The following is a 12,645-nucleotide window of genomic DNA, read 5'->3' on the forward strand; positions in this document are numbered from 1 at the left end:
TCGAACGACTGGACCACCTATGCATATTATATTAGGGTCAGCTTCATCTTTTTCTCAAAACTAAATAATTCTGTTCTTTTTAACAGGTTTTTTTATGGTTCATACTTCGTATACAATAATATCACAAACATTGGGGAAAATAACTATATATCATTATGTGTATATATATATATATCTATATATTTTTTTCCATATAAACTTAAAAATCCTATTGACTCTTTTGGTACGGTGGAATGAAATAATTAAATGGAATATAATGAGTTTAATAGAATGAAATAAAATAATTTTTGAGTTGATATCGGACATATGATGAATATAATTATAACATTACACCTATTTAACAAGATAATATTCTAAATAATAAAAGATGCATCTTCATCCTTTTAATTTTGTTACTTGAGTTTATTGAATAGATGGAATGAACATTTCTTCACTTTTTGAATGAATGCTCATTCCATCAAATTAAAAACATATGGTCATTCCAATGGACTGGGGCATTTCAATTTTTGCGAGTGCAACCATATAATGAAATGGAGTGGAAGGAGAAATATTAATTCCTTTCTACTCATTCCGTTGGTATAGTTGATTAAGTGACTACTACTTTTTGTTTATAATTTGGATCAACTACAAGTGATAGAGACCCCGTTGGTTTAGTTGATGTAGTGGTTCCTACTCCTAGGCTGAACCGGTGGCTGCAAGTGAACATGGCGAAGATCCCTTGCTATATATATAAAGTGGATGATTTCGATTTCGACAGTCCCACTTGTTGTATTTAAACAACCAAATTCGAACCTGATTGATATCGGTTAAGCCCATAGTCCCACTTGTAATTAAAAGACGTATATAATTTGGATCTGATAATCTTATAAGTTATAAGCCAATGGTTTAGGAAAATCTTGGCATGCAACATCGACTTCTTGGAGCACATGTTTCTTTCTCGAAGCAGAATATCCAAAATGACAAAAGTCGGATATCCTCTTGTTGTCATATAAAGACTTTTGCACATATTGGAAATAGAAAATCAGCATACGTCTCTCCAATATGATTTCGCCCATGTGTTTTCAGCTTTAGGATATTTATGGTAGCGATGACAAAAGGTTTGATTCACTCTCTGACAAAATGACAGCGAGGAGGAGACATAAAATTGCGCTGTGTTCAACTGACTTCAGTTAATCAGCACCGCATACTTTTTCTTTTCTTTTTTTTTTCAATAAAAAATGCGTATGAATTTAATACAATAAAATTAAAAATTTTGATAATCAATAAACGAGTATAAGTATTTTCGAAATGAATATCAAATTTAAATTTTTTTATTATAATATAAAAATATACATCATTACGTTACATTCTTTTTAATCAGTAATAGATATTGACTTAGGGGATTCTTTTATTTGGGGAATATATATATATATATATGAAAAATCATATTATATAGTATATGCAATGTAATCCATTAAATTTTGGAGTTAAATCTCAGCCCTTAATTTTAGTAAAATATAAGAAATTTTGATCATTTATTGCTTGTTTGGATCCTAGGTTAATAAGAGTTATGGAGGAAGGGTTATAGAGAGATTATATAAAAAAAATTGTATTATAAACCTCCATAACTCACTCCGCCGTAACTCTTTCTGATTCGCGATCCAAATAAATTATTAACGTCTTCCTTTTTCATTTCTATCCCCATACTTCTATAATATAATTGCGGCCTCGATACTTGCCATCACTTGTCCCCTAAGTCATTGTAGATGTTCGGGAGCAGACAACCTCAGCTACGGGTGGCCGGCGGTGATGCCCTACCGCTCCCACTGCTCTAGCAACCACAATACCCCTTGAATTTTACTATTTTATGATTGATCGAAAAAGATAATTTAGAAATTTATTAATTAGTGTTAATTCTAATGTGCATTTTATGATTTTGTACCGATAATCGAAGTATTCAATTAATATAAAAAAAAGTAAAGGCGACCGAGAAACTCGAAAAAACTTGATTATTGCCCACATTTGCGCGAGTCACAAGTTTTTTGAATATGATGATTGCTATTTCGCCCTATTCGATTGACAACATATATCGAATGTCCTTATGCACATTATATGCGTGTCCCTATCCGAAAAACAATGGACATTTTGCCGAATAGGATGAAAGCGATTCTCTCTTCATCAATATGTAGTTAGAGGAACCAAATTGATGACAGGCTCTTCATTTCATATCGCCCACGGCAATAAACGAAACATTCATAAAAATAAAATAAAAAACAATAAACGAAAGGCCAACAATAAGCAGAAGCCAACATCCAAAACAGCCCCTTTCATCATTTCATGTCCCCACGAGGGCTCTGCCGTCTTGTCCCATTGGCTTATCATTATCCTCTTCGGCAGGCGGTCCGTACGATCCCCGTCACTCTTTTTCTCTTAAATTTTCACGGGAATTATTTACGTGCTTGGCTCTCATTGAATTAAAAATTAGAGTTGATAGGCGGTCTATAAATTTGTATATAAACTCAATTGATTTTTCCCATAAATAAATTTAAAAAAAAAAAGAAAAGAAAAACCTCTTCATGTGCCCATATGGGCTCTGCCGCATCATCTAGTTGGCTCATTATTATCCTCTTTGCCAGCGGTCTGCACAATCCTCGTCGTTCTTTCTAGGTCTGGAGAGAATTTGTTCTTTTCTTGGAGCGCACAACCTAACAGTCGCAACAGCAACAAAGTCCAAATAATCTAGATTCGACCTAGTTAGATCACCTTTCTAAAAGATGAGATCTTTAATCGTGAATCCCTTTATAAGATTCGAACTCTAAAACTTATTTAAGTGAAATAATCAGCCACCCACCTAAATCAGCATACGTTAGTCAGATTGGGATTTTGGTGCACGTAGGGAGGGACCTACCAGGCTGCCAGTACGGTCTCACATGTGTGAGTTGACCACAGCGTCAGTACAAATTTCCTTTTCCCCCGTCCCTGGCGCGTACGGATTTCCACCGCAACGTGCATGCCACGTGTCCCGTGATGCAATTGGCTGAGGAGGTCAAGACAAACAAAGCCGCAGCCCACGTGGATGATCCGTACGTTTTGTGTGCTGGGGCTTTGTACTGCGCTGTTACGTACATAGCGTCGCTTTTAGCAAATCTATGATGAAGATATGCATGTCGGGAAAATCTGAGCTTGTTATGTCATCACGGGAAGAGAAGTTCAAGTCGTCGATGAATTTATACGTGTTGAATTGGTAAAAAATTTAAGCGATGCAAGAGTTATGAATTTGAACCTTATAATAAAACAAGAGATCATATACCAATTTTCTAATGCTGGAAAATTGAAATGATTGAGGGTGCAGTTGCTGATTCTGCCATTTTTAGACATCAAGTCAAACTGAACGTAGAGAAAATGATAGAATGTTTGTTTATTATTATAATTAAACTGTTTTCAATGTTTTAATAGCTTGAGAAAAAGATAATAATAATAATTATTATTATTATTATAATTATAAATCAAATGTTTTCACAACTTATATCGAATGGGATATTTGCTATGGATGATGATGATAATAATAATAATAATAATAATAACTTTCACTAAAATTAAAATAATTGTTGGGAGCAAAAGTAATCATTTATATATAATAATAGAAGCGAATAATAATAATAATAATAATTATTATAATTATTATTATTATTATTATTATTATTATCATTATTATTATTATAAATAAAATATTTTCACAATTTTCACCAAATCTATATATCTATATATAATATATAATTGGGAAAATAATCTCATATAGTACAGTTTTATCATATTTTCACTTCGTATCACGTTTTTAAAAGTTGTCAAGATCTAGCATGGATCACCATTTTATTCCTAGATCTAGCATACCGTTAAACTCCGTCTAAAAACCGTTAAACTCCTTCCTCCTCCTCCTCATCCTCCTTCACGACATAGACGAAGATGAACCCACGACCCTCGAGCCCTTGATTGCGTCCCTCGAGCCCACAACCTTCGAGCCCTCGACTGCAACCTCGAGTCCGCGACTCCACGACATTTCAGGCTTTCCCTGTCGTCTTCTTCATCAATAATTCATGAAGATGAAGAGGGTTGTCCAGCCCATCATCCTTCCTTATCCCCTCTACACATACCCAGTAGATTAGATTCTTTTGACCCAACAATTTCTTCAAGTTCAATCTTCAAGACACGACAACACACCCTCCTCGGATCGGTAAGCTCTCTATGTCTGTTGTTTATTTCCTCAAGGGTAACCAATTTAATGGATGTTTTCTTATTGCAAGTCGGAATTCCATACAAAATTCAATTTTTTTTTTTCTGTGGGTGTTAGCTTTCTGTACAAGTTGCTGATAGCCCTTGCGTTGATGATTGATGTGCATCGGCCTTTGTTCTGTTATCTGAGTGATTATCAATTTGAGTCATAAGATTGTGTTCCAGAGGGGTCTATGTTTTTTAGTGTTGAATTTCTGTAAATTATTGCAGAGTTTCTGTTGGATTTTGGGTTTATTACGCGGTTATGCTGCTATCTGTGTTCGGGGTTCAAGGGTTAACTTGATTTTGTTGCTATGCAGAGAACTAGAGTGTGAAGGCTGTAAGGAGAAAGACGGCTGCTGTGCGAAAAACCTCTTGAGAGCTAGAATCCTGCAAGTTCTTTTCCCTTCATGCTCGGATGAGTTCCTCTGTAAATTAATTTGGAGCCTGAAATGTATAGCACTGTAATTCATTACTTCACCCGTGTTCCCTCTCATTCTTCAACTCACCCTTGGGTTCTTCTTGACAGCAGCCATCATTACCAAGGACGATCAGCTGCCCCTCTCACAAGCATCCTCAGCAGCAGCTACTTATCTCGGACCTCCCTGAGCTCCTTGACGCCATAACTGTGACCCGGGCCCTCTTGACATTCTGAAACCGATATGCTATGAAGCAGAGTCAGTGGAGCTAGAGGAGCTGGGAAGCAGAGTCGTGAAGGAGGAGGAGTTTAACGGTTTTTAAACGGAGTTTAATGGTGTGTTAGATCCGGGAATAAAATGGTGATTCGTGTTAGATCGTGACAACTTTTAAAAACGTGGTAGGAAGTGAAAATATGGTAAAAAATGTGCTATATGGGGCTATTTTCCCTATATAATTTATGGATCATCTGTCATATTGCGCCGTTTGTTTGAAATCTTAAATTTGAGATTCCTCATTAAAAGAACTTTCATTTGCCTATATATGATAAACTGTTATATTAAAAACTACTTTGATTTTATTTTCGAAAATAAATTGTTATCTTTGAGATCTATATCTATAAATTATATATTATTGCAAAAAAAATGGGAATATACATCATATTATTATTATTATTATTATTATTATTATTATTACTTATCATCATCTTCTATAATTTTGTGGTCAAAAGTTAAAAGTTTCTGTAAGAAATTAAAAGGCTTTAAAAACCTTAATTTTAATTAAAATAATTCTACATATATGATTTTATTAATCTTATTAATAAAATATATGACTTAATACTATTATAAATTTAATAGTTTTTTGTTTAATGTTATCTTGATGATTATTATAGAATTAACCATACAATTTATACTAATTATTTTTCTGAAAAATCTAGCTAAATAATAAAATGTACAAGTTTCTAAGAATAATAATCTTTCGCAATGTGCGAGTGAAATGACTAGTTTCCATAAGGCGAGAGTACCAATCACCCTGTTAGAAAATGAACACTCATAAAAATGATCAATTTAATGAGGATTTATGATTGTTGAAACCTATGAAGAAAAGGAATTACCAGAGCAAAAGTGATGAGGGGGTCGATAAAAGGAGAGATGGAGAAAAGAGAAGAAAATATAAAGACATCAAGACAAAATGACATGACCATTAGTTCATCAACGTAACCAATTATATCTTCCGTAGGGTTGCCGTCCTAACTTCCACAGAACATATTTATAACAATGGAAAGGAGAGTTTGTATTTTTATTTCATAGTACTAACTCAACAAGCCTCCCTTGTGACTAGAAAAAAAAAGAGTTTTTATTTACCTGTCATTAAAAATAGAAAATAATGATTGAATTCTTTGCAAATATTCAACTTATATGAAGTACCTCTAAAAAGCCATATTAAAAAGTTTTCTATTTTTAAAATCAAATCTGAAGCCATATTGTCCTCGTTCGTATTTATTATTATTTAGATGTTTGATGTTGGGAATATAAAAGTTAATCCCACATCGGAAGCATAAAAGAAAAATAGAATGGTTTATATGGGATTGGACCTCACAACTTATCAGCTCGAGTTTTTAAATTGAAAGTTGAGTCCAAGCCCATGTAAGCCCGGTATAATTTAAGATGGTATCAGAGCTCATGGTAATGATCATGAGGGCGCATATGACAGGAGCCCAAGCCATGCCAGCGAAGTTCAAGCTTGGAAGTAAAAGTCCGGCTCGTAGTCGTTGACTTCCCTCGCCCGATTGTGGAAGAAGAAGCCCACCTCGAGGTAGTTAAGGCCTGAGTCCGGAAGAAAGGAGAGACTGGCTTGAGGTAAGTTGTCGAGGATGGGTGGTTAAGGTTCACGTGACACGTGTAGGCAAATCGTGAGAAAGACTACACGGTACCATGTGAGGACGGGTGTTGGGAATATACAAGTTAATCCCATATCGGAAGCATAAAAGAAAAATAGAATGATTTATATGGGATTTGGACCTCACAACTTATCAGCTCGTGCTTTTAAGTTGAAAGTTGAGTTTAAGCCCATGTAAGCCCGGTAGAATTTAAGATTTGATGAATATGTAGATGGATATACTGTCCATATAGAAAATTCATCTATAAAATGGAAGAACCGATGAGAATTTGCAATGCTTTGAAGTATAGATATATTGCCAGTGGGATGGGCCTAATTACAGGAGATGGGCTTGATTGGATAATTTGGATCAGCCTGAGCAATAGATTCCATACTCTTGGGATTGGGTCTGAGAAATCTTTAATCAACCCAAATATTCACGATTATCTTTGCTTTAATTAAAGGGCCAATAGTTTGGGGAACCTGAGCTTGTGGTGGCTAATGTAGAAGTCATCTCTGGAGAAAATCTTTATTCAGTTTTCGGCTTATCAATAGTACTATCTAAAGAAAAGGTCGCAAATACTAACCGGGCGGTCTTCTGCATATGATGAATGAGAATTAGCTTCTTGTGCATCACCTCGATAATACAAAGCATAAGAACATATAAATGAATACAAAAGGCTGCAATACGTCATGATACCTCCATTGATTTGTGGTAATCTAGCTCGGTCGTAATCTTCCTAGCTCTTGTTGAAGCTTAACACTCTATCTTAAGTGACTTCATTTTTGAAGGCTGGGGCGCCATCGTGTAAGTCAAAAGCTCATGTCTTTGTGTAGTTGTTCAATATTTTGTTAATTGGACATCATTTTAATGTCATCAAGTAAACATGTTCACGCATTTTCTCAGTTCACTCTCAATTCAAACGAGCAAGGAACGGAGGCTAACGGCGAAACGCAGGCTAACGGTGCAAAGCAATAAGGACTTCCTGGTTGTGTTGGACTTACTCGCTACTGTGTTAATTTTATTGTTGGAACAATATATAAGGATAGTTTGTGTACTATGATAAACTATGTCGTGATAAATTATGTTACGTTGCATGTGATGATAAATAAAATACTGAATCATCAACGGAGATGGAAAGAGAGGGATTCAAACTCTCGGTACGAAAAGCTCGTACGACGGATTAGCCATCCGACCCATTAGTCCACTCAGCCATCTCTCCAATTTGAAAAAGGATAATGACTATGTTACATAATTCCATCACACAAAATGGAAGGCTCAAAAATCCGTTATTTATCTATTTTAGATGTATTATTTTACTATTTAGATTATATTTTACTATATTGATATATGCAACTTTAATATATACAATTTGGATAAGCAATCCTAGTTAGATAAAGAAAAGACTCAAAAGAGATATTTCGAATAAAAAAAATGAATACCGAAAGAGTTCTTTTATTTTCTTTTCGCGGCCTGGCCTGATCAGTACCTAGTCGGGCCTTTTTTTGTTTTTTTTCCAAATCAAATCGTAAATAAAATTATTTTTCTTTATTTGAAATATAAATTACTTGGCTTGCTATTGAAACAACAATCAGAAGATGGACTATTTCCATATCTATGATATAGAATCAAAGTTTCATTTCTTATTATATTACTTATATTACTTTATTAATAATTAATATTACTCTTTCTTTTTTAATGCTCTTTTCTTATTTTGATTACGTTGGATTTCCTTGTTCGACAAAAAGTTCTATTCATGGTTTGATAATTAACTTCTTTTAAGTATGCTTGTTTCTTATTGTGTTTGAATTACGGTGATGGTACACTAATTAGTAGTAATTATGGATTTCGATAAGTTGGAAATAAGCAGAAAACATGTTGCATATCACGTGGCAACATGTCATCAGTATCATCCCCTAGAACTAAAATGGGCTTGGGCAACCCAAAACAAGCGTAGGCCTTGAGAGAGCAACGGCGACGTCACATCATGTCAGCCTAGGCCAGCCATAGAGCAGCATATTAAAAACGACACTTTATTCCACCCAAAAGCGATGTGCAAAAAGGTTGATTCGGGGTAGGCTTGGAGACATAATTGAGATCGGCAAAGGGCAAGCTAGGGCAATGTTTTGTGGAGGTCAGCAAAGGCTGGGCTTAGGTGACATTTTGTAACGTCACCCCAGAACAAGTACGAACAAAGATGTTTAAAGAAGTCAGCCCAGACATGCTTGGGCAACCTCTTTAAACGTCAACAAAGACTGGCTCTGGCGACCAAAATTAAACATCCCCATAGACGATACTTTTGGCGACGCATGGATTGTGGTCACCGTAAGCTTGTCTGTGGCGATGTTTACCCAAAAGTGTTGTCGACCCTCTAGCGGTTGTATGTTTCGCGATCCTTTCTAAAGCGTCGTCGAAAGCTTAGACAGACTTTAAGAGATAGCTAAAAACGTCGAAGGAAGTTCCAAAAAAGTCGCTAAAAGTAACTTTAGTTGGAGTGAAGAAAAATCTAATGAAACTTATGTTATGTGGGAATTTCGAGGTGCTATCTCCCCTTTATTTAGGACCATTAGATGGCCCAACTGATGGCTTGATATGCTTGTGGTCCTTGCCATAAACACGACTAACAAATTATGAAGGAGGCCCAATGCCTAAGGGCCAAGCAATCTTACCACTGAAAAGGTATGTTGATCAAGTAAAATATGGGTTAATAACAAAAAAAATAATTTTTTTTTATATTTTAACGATTTTAATGCTTTATAATGATGATTTTAACGTGTTGTAACAAATAATATTGGATGATTTTTAAAAGGTAAAATAGTCTTTGTCTACTTTTTTTTCTTGTCATGCTAAGTTTCCTATTTCTACCAAAAAGCCTCTTGCGGATAAAAGAAGAATATTAATTATGGTTTGCCTAAAGAAGGGCAAAACATAGAAGCTCCTTCTGAGAAACAAAATCAAAATTATATGTTGCTTGGTGTAGTAATGAATGGACAAGAGTACAAAAATAAATACACATGAAAAATTAATCAAATTTAAAATCTCTTAATTTTATATAAAAGCGTATAATTAATGGACTATATTCTCTTTGTTGAAGCTTGAAAGTTTTCGGACAAGATAACAAATATACTTGGAAATAAAATGTGGGTTCTAACAAACAAATTCTGTTACTTATAAAATAAAAAAAAATCTGTAGGTGGTTGTATCGGGTAGATGGAAATTTTGGGAACTATCCTTTAGAAAAGGAAAAATAGAAAAGGGAATTTTGGGATTTTTAAGGGGCTTGTGCAAACCGACACATGAATTTTCCACCGCAAGTTATGGCGACTTTTGGAATCAAAGCAGGACGTTTGAGGGTCGTTGACTGGGGCCCACATGATGAGTCAACATTATTCTGATCCGCAAGAAAGACCTAACCCTAGCCGACAAACATAACTTATCAAAAAAAAACCCTAGCCGACAAACATGGATGGAGGTGACTCAGATCAGTGTCATTGTCACATCCTCACCCTCATGCCTCTGATGGATTGTGGATAACTGGATAACACCAAAAAGTCCAAAACATACGAATACCAAATAGAATACCACTCATCATTTGGGAAAAAAAAAAAAATTCTGGTGAAACTTCAACCCCAACCATTAGCAACGATGACGGCCTTAGTGGTGCCGACGACCTTGACTGGAGCAACGATTACTGCTGTTAGGCCTTCATTGCATGGGTCTTCCCCATCCAATGCCGACCATGAGCCCTCCAATTGAGGTCGATCAAGGCTTCAGTATCCAACAACATCATCTCAAGCAATGGCGACTGCCAATAAGCCGTCATCGTTGCTACACACGTTCAACGCCAGCCACTATTGATCTAATCAAGGTCGCACTCCTTGCTTTATTATTATTATTTTAGATATATCTGAATATTCTTAAAAGTTTAGGGTCAATCCGAAACAAATAATTTGCCCAGAAGTCTACATATGTTTTTTGCCACTCAAATATCTAGACTAGGAAATAATTTATCGAGAGGGTTGTTTTGGCAATTAATTTAAAAAAAGTCTACCAAGGGCAAAAGTTCATCATTCTTCTACTTTTTCTTTTATTTATTGAAAAGAAAATCCGACCATTTCCTCGTATATCCAAATTTGGACATCCTCCATGCCCCAAGGAAAAAAAAAAGCCATTTTCCATGACTTATATTAAAGGAAAAAAAAGATATCACTTTCCTTCTCAAACTAATTTGAAGCAGGATAATAGGCTGATAAAGGATAGACGGGCAACAGCTAGGAAAGTTAGATGTACAACTCGGAGATGGTTGGATAACGAGGAACCAAGAAGATATGGCTAAGATTCGGATTCCTTCAATTGAGGAGCCAAAGCTGAACGTGAACAGGCTTCTCCTCTGATGTGTGTTTTTGCTCAAGCAGTCAAGTGGATCCATTCATTAATCCACAGCAAAAACGGATACAGCTAAAATGTCCGATCAAAAATTACAAGAAAGGAAATAAACGGTTTATCTATCTGGCAAAATATAAAGGATAAAGAAGAAAACATCAAAGAAGAATAGATAATTTGTAGTTTGCTATCTTGAAACCGTTAACTCCGATCACTACCTGCTAATAATATTTCATCGTGAAACCTAACAGTAATAAGGAAGGAGAACATCCTAAATCCATTATGAAATTCTACTCCATAATGAAGTGGGATAATTAGGGTATCTCTAGTCGGTATCCGAGCACAAGATCATATCAACAATCACTACCAACAGACATAATCAATCAACATAATCATTAACAACTCAAGCCCTAAGTAATCAAACCAAGGAGCTCAATGCCTCCTTGATCAGTTCATACCAACGATCATAACAGTGCCCTAAGTAATCAAACCAATGGAGCCAAAGCCTCCTTGATCGGTTCATACCAGCGATGACAATAGGAGGCAAGACTTGCAAAAAAACCAACAAAAAAAAAGCGCGAGCCACAATAGGCCGGTCATTGCAGGCGAGAGGTAGGACTAACAGCCTAATAGCGAGATCGTGTGTCGAGGTAGGTGAGGATACTATCGCGGGGAGGAGATGGGGAGGCTGAGAAAAGAATCCATCACCGGCGGGAAAGGTGGAGAAGCTGATTGGTGTCGGAAGAGTGCACGGCCCTTGCACCGATGCTGCCACCACTAGAATGAGGAGGGACAGAGCAAATCAAGGCTGCTGGTCGAGGCCAGCCGCAGTCAATCAGTGAGGGCTCTACTACATACACCATCTCACACCACCATGTGGGCCACCGCTGAGGGAAAAGGTCGCTGCAAAATCATCGATGGAGGGATATCGCCACCACTTGCACCTTACCGAAGACGGGAAGGAAAAGGGGGCTGCTGCGACCTCAAGACACCATTGAACATCATTTCCACTGCATAACCGAGGGCAAAAACGTTAAGGACGTCACAAAGGTATCGAGCCAATGATGGGGGGAGCTTCGACCATGAAATTGATCTTAGTTTCGAGCATGCCTGGACGCAATGTTGGTGCCGCCTTTTCTTCATGCTGCATCTTAACCGATCAGAAAGGGAGAGGAAAGAGAGTAGGGGAGAAAGGAAAGTGCTAAAAGAAATCATTACCACCGGAAAGAGAGAAGGAGGCTTTAGATACCAAGTGGTGGTGGCGGTGATGCCTGGCGGGCCCAACCGGAGTCGGACGTGCCAGTGAAAGGGGCAGATTTTGGGGGTTGAGGAGGAGCTTTGCAGAGAAAAGGGAGAAGGAAATAAAGAAACTCTCCTTTGATGTTTTAGTGTTAGATTAATACTATATTCCCCTTTTCACAAACTATCTTTTTTTTTTTTTTGCTATCCCGTGGTATTCAAGTTTTATCCGACTAATCCCTACAGTCCATTTGTATACCTAAGAATGCACATGACAGGGTAAATCAACATATTTTCGGTTGTACAGGGTGGCCCCGATGAGATTCAAACCTGAAATCAAGTGGATACATGCCATCTTCTTAACTACTAGTCCAATCCCTTGGAATTTCACAAACTATTTTTGTTGGAAGGAAAAATGTTTTTCATTTCATTTTGTGCCCATTTAAGGGGTAAAATTCTGTCAATCATGAATTTTATTT

The 12,645-nt window shown here is 36.4% G+C and overlaps 1 long non-coding RNA gene across 1 annotated transcript; it reads right to left on the reverse strand.

Moving 5' to 3' along the window:
• Nucleotides 1–11,275: 11,275 nt before the first annotated feature.
• On the reverse strand, nt 11,276–12,311 carry LOC116207203. Its single transcript, XR_004156882.1, has 2 exons — nt 12,146–12,311; nt 11,276–12,071 (listed from the first exon to the last, which is right to left on the reverse strand). It is a non-coding gene; the product is annotated as an uncharacterized LOC116207203 (long non-coding RNA).
• Between the last annotated feature and the right edge of the window lie 334 nt (nt 12,312–12,645).

This window comes from Punica granatum, chromosome 5, assembly GCF_007655135.1.
Source record: "Punica granatum isolate Tunisia-2019 chromosome 5, ASM765513v2, whole genome shotgun sequence".
In the NCBI taxonomy this organism is placed as follows: domain Eukaryota; kingdom Viridiplantae; phylum Streptophyta; class Magnoliopsida; order Myrtales; family Lythraceae; genus Punica; species Punica granatum.